Source organism: Cavia porcellus, unplaced genomic scaffold (assembly GCF_034190915.1).
Source record: "Cavia porcellus strain 051 isolate PalLab524CR breed Dunkin Hartley unplaced genomic scaffold, mCavPor4.1 scaffold_28, whole genome shotgun sequence".
Lineage (NCBI taxonomy): Eukaryota > Metazoa > Chordata > Mammalia > Rodentia > Caviidae > Cavia > Cavia porcellus.
Window position 1 is genome coordinate 22,408,912 of NW_026947511.1, and position 6,929 is coordinate 22,415,840.

The 6,929-nt window shown below is 46.2% G+C and overlaps 1 long non-coding RNA gene across 1 annotated transcript; it reads left to right on the plus strand.

Moving 5' to 3' along the window:
* The first annotated feature begins 2,596 nt into the window (after nt 1–2,596).
* On the plus strand, nt 2,597–4,941 carry LOC134473846 (uncharacterized). The gene is made up of 2 exons (XR_010044308.1): nt 2,597–2,766; nt 3,749–4,941. It is a non-coding gene; the product is annotated as an uncharacterized LOC134473846 (long non-coding RNA).
* Nucleotides 4,942–6,929: the final 1,988 nt, after the last annotated feature.

The following is a 6,929-nucleotide window of genomic DNA, read 5'->3' on the forward strand; positions in this document are numbered from 1 at the left end:
TGTTCTCAGTCCACGCACAGGCATACTATTACACTGTTTAATCCCAGCAGCCATACAATTTTTGTGTTCTTGTTTTTTTCTCCTTCTACTTATTATGGCATATACATTTCAATGTCGCTGCTATTTCTCACTTTAAAGATGTTAACAGCTTTCCTATAAGGAAAAAAAAAACCCTAGAAATGCCAAAATGTTATACTCGAGTCACCTCGTGGTGATCCCTCTAGCTTCACTGAGGATTTTCAGTGCACACTGCCCTCTTTTTACACTGAGTCTGTCAAAGACTTCGATTAAGTGAAACGTGTGAAATTAAAAGCAACGTGCAGCTGGGCGCGGTGGCTCACCTGTAATCCCAGCACTCAGGAGGCTGAGGCAGGAGGATCTGAGAGTTCAAGGGCAGCCTGGGCTACAAACCCCATAGTGAGACCCTGCCTCAAAAAAAGACCAATAAATAAATAAATAAAATCAATGTGCATGCAGACCCAGAACTGCTCTGCCAGGGTACTGCATTTTAGGGTGGACCCGAATCATCTAGGAAGTGTGTTTACCATAGATTTCCTGGCACCCACCCCTCAGCAAATGTGAGTCCATGATTCTTGGGATGGTGCCCAGGAATCCACATTTTTAACAAAACACCAGACTCTTGACTTCTAGCAGTCCTGGATTTGAATTCTACCCCTGCCGTTTACTGTCTTTGTGACTGTGGTGAAGTCATTTATCCTCTGGATGGCTCCACTTCTAAACTGTAGAATGAGGTATAACAGACTCCAGCATGAGAAATTATTCAGAATGTTGAATAAGTTTTTACTGCAAGCATCATTGTTTTTCTCATTATTGCTATTGTCACTTTATGTATGAGCAATGTTTTAGGTACTTCAAGGGCCATGTTCCTGCTTCTCTTAACTTTTAGCTGGATGACAGCAAAGACTGCGTCATTCCTTCCTGAATTCTCAGTATCAGGCTGGCCTTGAACTTGCAGGGATCCTCCTGCCTCAGACTCCCAATGCTGGGATTACAGGCGGGTGCCACCACACCCAGATCTTTCTTTTTATTTTTAAAAAGTCTTTTATTTCTCACATCTATGCAGCAACCAAGTCAAGTATTAGGCATCATTCAGTGTCCAGCAGAAACCAAATGCTTAAATTTCTGTCCTTGGGGCTGAGGATTTAGCTCAGCAGCTCAAGCACTTGCCTGGCAAGCACAAGATCATGAATTCAATCCCCTGTACCAATAAATAAATAAACAAATAAATAGCTATCCTAACCTGGAGTTCCAGTTTCTCTTCTTTCCTCCACCACCAAATATTCCCACACCCTGGGACCTGAGAGTGCTCCTGTATGTAGCAGTGTGTATTTGCCCAAGAACTGTAAGTGTAGACTTTCCCCACTGAGCTTTTCTCTAATGGAGAGATGCAGGTCAAAAATCAACAAGAGTTCATTGAAAAGAAAGGTTTGTACTAGTGTTGTTCAGACAGTGAAATGCAGATATCTTGTACTCTGAGTAACTGATTTGAAGATAACAGTACCCAATGTATATATCGTTATCTCCTAAAAATTGTGTTTTGAAATTTTGTTTTGTTTTTCTTCTTAAAATAAAATAGATTTGAAAAAACAAAGAAGGAAAGAAAAAGAGAGAGATAAGAAAGAAAGAAAGAAAGAAAGAAAGAAAGAAAGAAAGAAAGAAAGAAAGAAAGAAAGAAAGAAAGTCATCAAAGCAGTGGCTGGAGATGTAGCTCAGTGGTCGAACACTTGCTCTGGGATGCAAAGGAAATCAGTAAAGAGCAGAGTCCTCTCCCTGCAGGCAATGAGTTCTTGGGGTGAAATAGAAACTAATGTTTGGAGGAAAAATACTACAGAAATTACTAAGTCACTAGATAAATTATAGAGAAAAATGACTATGTCTGATTTATCAGGACTATAGTCTCAAAGTACATTCATTTTCTTACAAATAAGCTGGGAATGTAGCTCAATGGTAGAGTACTTGCCCATTTTTCTACAAATGACTCGTATTCTTTTTATGACACAGCAGTACTCCACTGTGTATAAGTACATAGCTTTATTCATCTGTTGATGGACATATAAGCTACTTCCAAGATTTAGAGATTATAAGTTATGCTGCCATAAACCTGAGTATACATATATCACTGTGATATGATATTTCTATCTCTTTTGAGAAGATGCCTAGAAGGGCAATATCTGTGTCAAGTAGAACTTCAAGTTTTCATTTTTGGGGGGCATTTCCTTACTGATTGTTGGGAGCCGCGGCCAACACCGGTCGCCTTACTTGGCGGACGTAGGGCCTGTGGGTGGGAGCGGAGCCTGAGCTAGATTGCCCCTCCCATCGAGTGAGTCAAGTTGGCGCCTGCTTCCTGCCCCCTGATTGCGCTGGCGACTTAAACAACCCGCTCTGTAAGATAGTCTGCCTAGCAACAACTGATGTTAGCCAATCAGCCCGCATCGCGCGCTTTGAACTGATTGGCCACTGTTACCCTATAAAAGTAAATGCCTCTCCCGCCACGAGAGGAAGCACAGAGAAAGCACAGAGAGAGATAGAAAAAGTCCACCGGCGAGAAAGGGCTGGTGGCAGAGTGGAGGCCTCGCGGGGCCCACGTGGAGACAAATAAAGGCAAGGTTGCACACTGTCAGAATCTGTCGCGTGTTCTTCCTGCAGGCCAGGAGCGACATCGACATTTGGTGACCCGCACGGGGACTGATCAACCCCGAGACACGGCGGTGGTGTGCAACGCTCCAGCGTGGTGCTGCCGGACAGGTGAGTGGGGGATAAGCCTGGGCTCTGGGTGGCGCGCACCTACAGGGCTTTTAGACTCCCCTCAGGCTCACGCGTAGGTGACGGGTTCTTTAAGTCACACGCGGTGAGTTACAGCCCTTAGAGGTTGAGAATGGGTAATTTACCGAGCGCAGAGGCGCGGCCCTTGGTAAAGGCCCTTAAAAAGCTTTTAAAAGCTAGAGACCTCAGAGTAGGTCAAAAAACACTAGAACTATTCATAGCAGAGATAGATAGGGTGGCTCCCTGGTTTTTACCCACAGGGCATTTAAACCTGCCGTCATGGGAGAAGTTAGGCGGGGACCTCGCTTCGGCGGAATTGGAAGGGGATATTTCGCCGGCTATTCGCCCCCTGTGGGAAATGATACATGCGTGCCTTGACTCCTATGCCGAGTTGCGCCGCGAATTGTGTGCGTGCGCCGCTCGAAAAAAGCAGAGAGAGGAAAAAGGGCCCCCGAGCGCTCTCTGGCGGGGAGGAGATAGAGAGCCATCCGCTCCGCCCTGGAGCTCTTCTCCAGAAGCGGCTCCCCGCCGAGAGGCCGCTACAGGGAACCCTCCCTTCTCTCAGCCGGCACAGGAAGTGACGCCCCGTTCCACTCTGTCGCGACCGCCGTCTTATGACGCTGCGCCACGGGGCGGACGGTATTTTCATGGGCGGCTACTCTGCCGAGCAGGCTGAGAAAAACGCCGGTTGAGGAAACGGGGGCTGGGGATTTAGCTTAGCGGCATAAGCGCCTGCCTTGTAAGCAGGCAATCGCGAGTTCGATCCCTGGCACCGATAAAAAAAAAAAAAAAAAAAAAAAAACGAAAAAGACCAAAAATAAAAAAAAAAATAAAAAATAAAAAACAAAAAGGGGGAGTAAGCCAAGGCCTGCCTCCAAAGGCGCGGTTATCTATGGCATGACAATGGATGGGCCCGGATCCGGTGGTTAGCTGGAACCGAGGCGCGGTTTGTGTTTTTCTGCAGGAATCGGGACGAGAACCACTGTGGGTCCCAGAGAGGTTGCGACAAGTCCCTCGACTGAAGATCAGGCCTGTTCCACCAGAGGCCAACCGCAGACCCAACAACAAGATGAGCCCTAAAAGAACTGCAGGACAATCCCTTTTTGGGGAGCCTGGAATGGCTTGCTCCCCTATGTTTTACCATTGTTAGGTCCCCTGTGCTCCTTGCTTCTGCTCTTACTTATAGGACCACGCTTACTCCGATGGGTCACATCATTTATTAATGGGCGCCTTGCGGCGGCCCGGCGTCAAGTACGCCTGGTTGCCCATGCGGCCCTGGCAGCAGCCCGTGATGGGCACAATGACCCCCAGGCCTACGCATGGCTCGCTCGACTGGCCTACGACCGGGTCTAGGTGTGGCGGGTCTTCCGCACTCCTTCCCTATTGACACCACACAGCAGGGTGGGTGAGTCAATGACGGGTAAGAGCGTGCCTCCCCAGCACGACTCGACCTAAGCCAGGCCCCACCCCACACTGCACGAAAGCCGCTGGATTACTAGAATCTGCCCAGATCTAGATGCCTCTCCGAGGGGATCACACGGAGGGGCATGAGTGCATGCCTATGTGCATCCAGGTTCCGTCCAGTTCACTCCTGGCCCTGGAAAAAGGACGAGGGTCTCAAGGCCTTGGCGGACCCAGGGGCGGCCGACCAGGGTCCAAGCCAAGGGCCTACGGTGGGCCTCAACACAGGGCATAAGCCTCTGCACTCGATCCAGGGCGGGCTGCGATGACATTCATTCAAAGTAAATAAATTAGGGGGAGATGTTGGGAGCCGCGGCCAACACCGGTCGCCTTACTTGGCGGACGTAGGGCCTGTGGGTGGGAGCGGAGCCTGAGCTAGATTGCCCCTCCCATCGAGTGAGTCAAGTTGGCGCCTGCTTCCTGCCCCCTGATTGCGCTGGCGACTTAAACAACCCGCTCTGTAAGATAGTCTGCCTAGCAACAACTGATGTTAGCCAATCAGCCCGCATCACGCGCTTTGAACTGATTGGCCACTGTTACCCTATAAAAGTAAATGCCTCTCCCGCCACAAGGGAGAAGCACAGAGAAAGCACAGAGAGAGATAGAGAAAGTCCACCGGCGAGAAAGGGCTGGTGGCAGAGAGGAGGCCTCGCGGGGCCCACGCGGAGATAAATAAAGGCAAGGTTGCACACCGCCAGACTTTGTCGTGTGTCTTTCCTGCCGGCCGGGAGCGACCTCGACAACTGATTTCCACAGCAGCTGTATTAATATACATTCCCAACAAAAATGAAAGGTTTTTTCCCTCAAAGCTTAACCAGCATTTGTTATTGTTTAATTTCCTTATAATAGCTATTCTTTCTAGAGTAAAATAGAATCTCAGCACTGGAAAACTAAGTACAAAATGGAAGGAAATGAAAAAATAACACGAGGTAGTTTTAATTGGATAGATTTTGGGAAAGATTCTAAATTCTCTCCTGAAGATTTTATATGCAAGCTCCCCAGTTTGGAAGTGCTTTGAGTTTTAAGGAGACTTAGGGAGGATGTAGGGGAGTTGCTAATAGCAATATTTTTTTATTTACTAGCACCTTGTTATAGTTAATTAGTAATGACAAAAGAGAATAGAATATATTTGTAAATTAAGTCATTGAATAAAACAGTAAAACAGATTTTTAAAAGGTACTACTTTCCAAAGACTTTTCTGGGGAGAGCTCTTTGTCCCACGTCTCTCTGGAGTTTTTTTCATTTTTAGATTTCATATCCATGAATACACAAAACATGATCATTTTATAAACAAACCAAACTGCACAAAATAAACCTTTTGTTCCTAAACTGAATGAGTTGGGATTTATAAATGGCGCTTTTAACAAGTATAACATGAATAACTGCTTCCTACAATTCCCTCATTCTCTTCTCTCCTTGCCCTCAAAAAAATAGATTCCCTTTCTCACTATGATTTAAGTTATTTAAATGAATCTCCTATCTTGGGAAAAGGCTCAGTGCAAAGTATTGCGCTACATGTCAGATATTTGGATTTGGCCCTGTGCTCAGTACATGATCAATAAAATTGGGTCCATTATATTTGAGTGCCTAGTGAAAGAGAGGAAAATGTCCCACTATGGCATCTGGAGGTCCCAGGCTGTCTTCACAAAGTCTTAGCTCTAGGGTGCCTATGTGCCACCCAGGAGCAGTTAAAGTCTTCTCAAGGGGACTCACGCCCCCAGAATGTTCTTTCCCTCCTGATCAGAGACAGAGGGAAGTGTGTGCTGCCATTTGCTCAGTCAGGCATTTTCCTGAGGCTGTGGGTGGACTGGGATCACAGATGAAAGTGATGGCAGAAGTCTTTAAAGAGTAGTCTACCCTAGCCGTCCATTTACAGGGACAGGAGATGCTCTTGTAACAGCCAAGAACATCATTAGCATTTCACTTCCCCTCCTAACTACCTACCTGCAGTGCTTATGTTCATTTTGACCCAATCAGGGCACAGCAATAGTTTCCGGGCCAAAGGGATGATGTGCAAGGTGGTTCACTTCCCAGGCCAGATTGGATACATGGAGACAGCATGGTCTAGTGACCTAAGCAATGGCCTGGAAAGTGCAGACTAATTATGCCCTGTCCAGCATCAAGCTTGCTGCGTAATACAAGGTGAACCATGTACCTTCCCTGAACCCTGGTCTTGCCTTGTACACCACATGGTAGAAATAGCTGGAATGAAAGAACAACCAACTGACACCACTTGTGTCTCAGTTTCCTTTCTATAAAATGGGAATGACTGTGTGTGGCAACGATTTTTTCTTCTTTCTTTTTTTTTTTTTTTTTTTTTTTTTTTTTTTTTGCCTCACAGAGTCAGTGTAAACTTCAGTAATGTGTGGAGTGCTGAAAAAAATTGGTCCTTCCTAGTGTCATTCTTAGTCATCGGGTAAAACTGGAACTCCACCCAGGTTTGCTGACTACCTTTCCAAGACCTATGAAAAGCTAAGTTCTTTTTTCTTTCCATGAATAACTAATAATCTTGAACCTGAACTACTGTGGTTTTGTGACACAATTCAAGCATGTCCTAGTACTAAGTCTAGAAAAATCCCTAAACCAGCTCTTTGTTGGGGCATTTTGTCAGTTCTTAGGTCAAAAATCAAGAAAGCATGGTGTAATCTTTTTATCCAGAGCTTGTGAAGCCAGCCACACTTCTG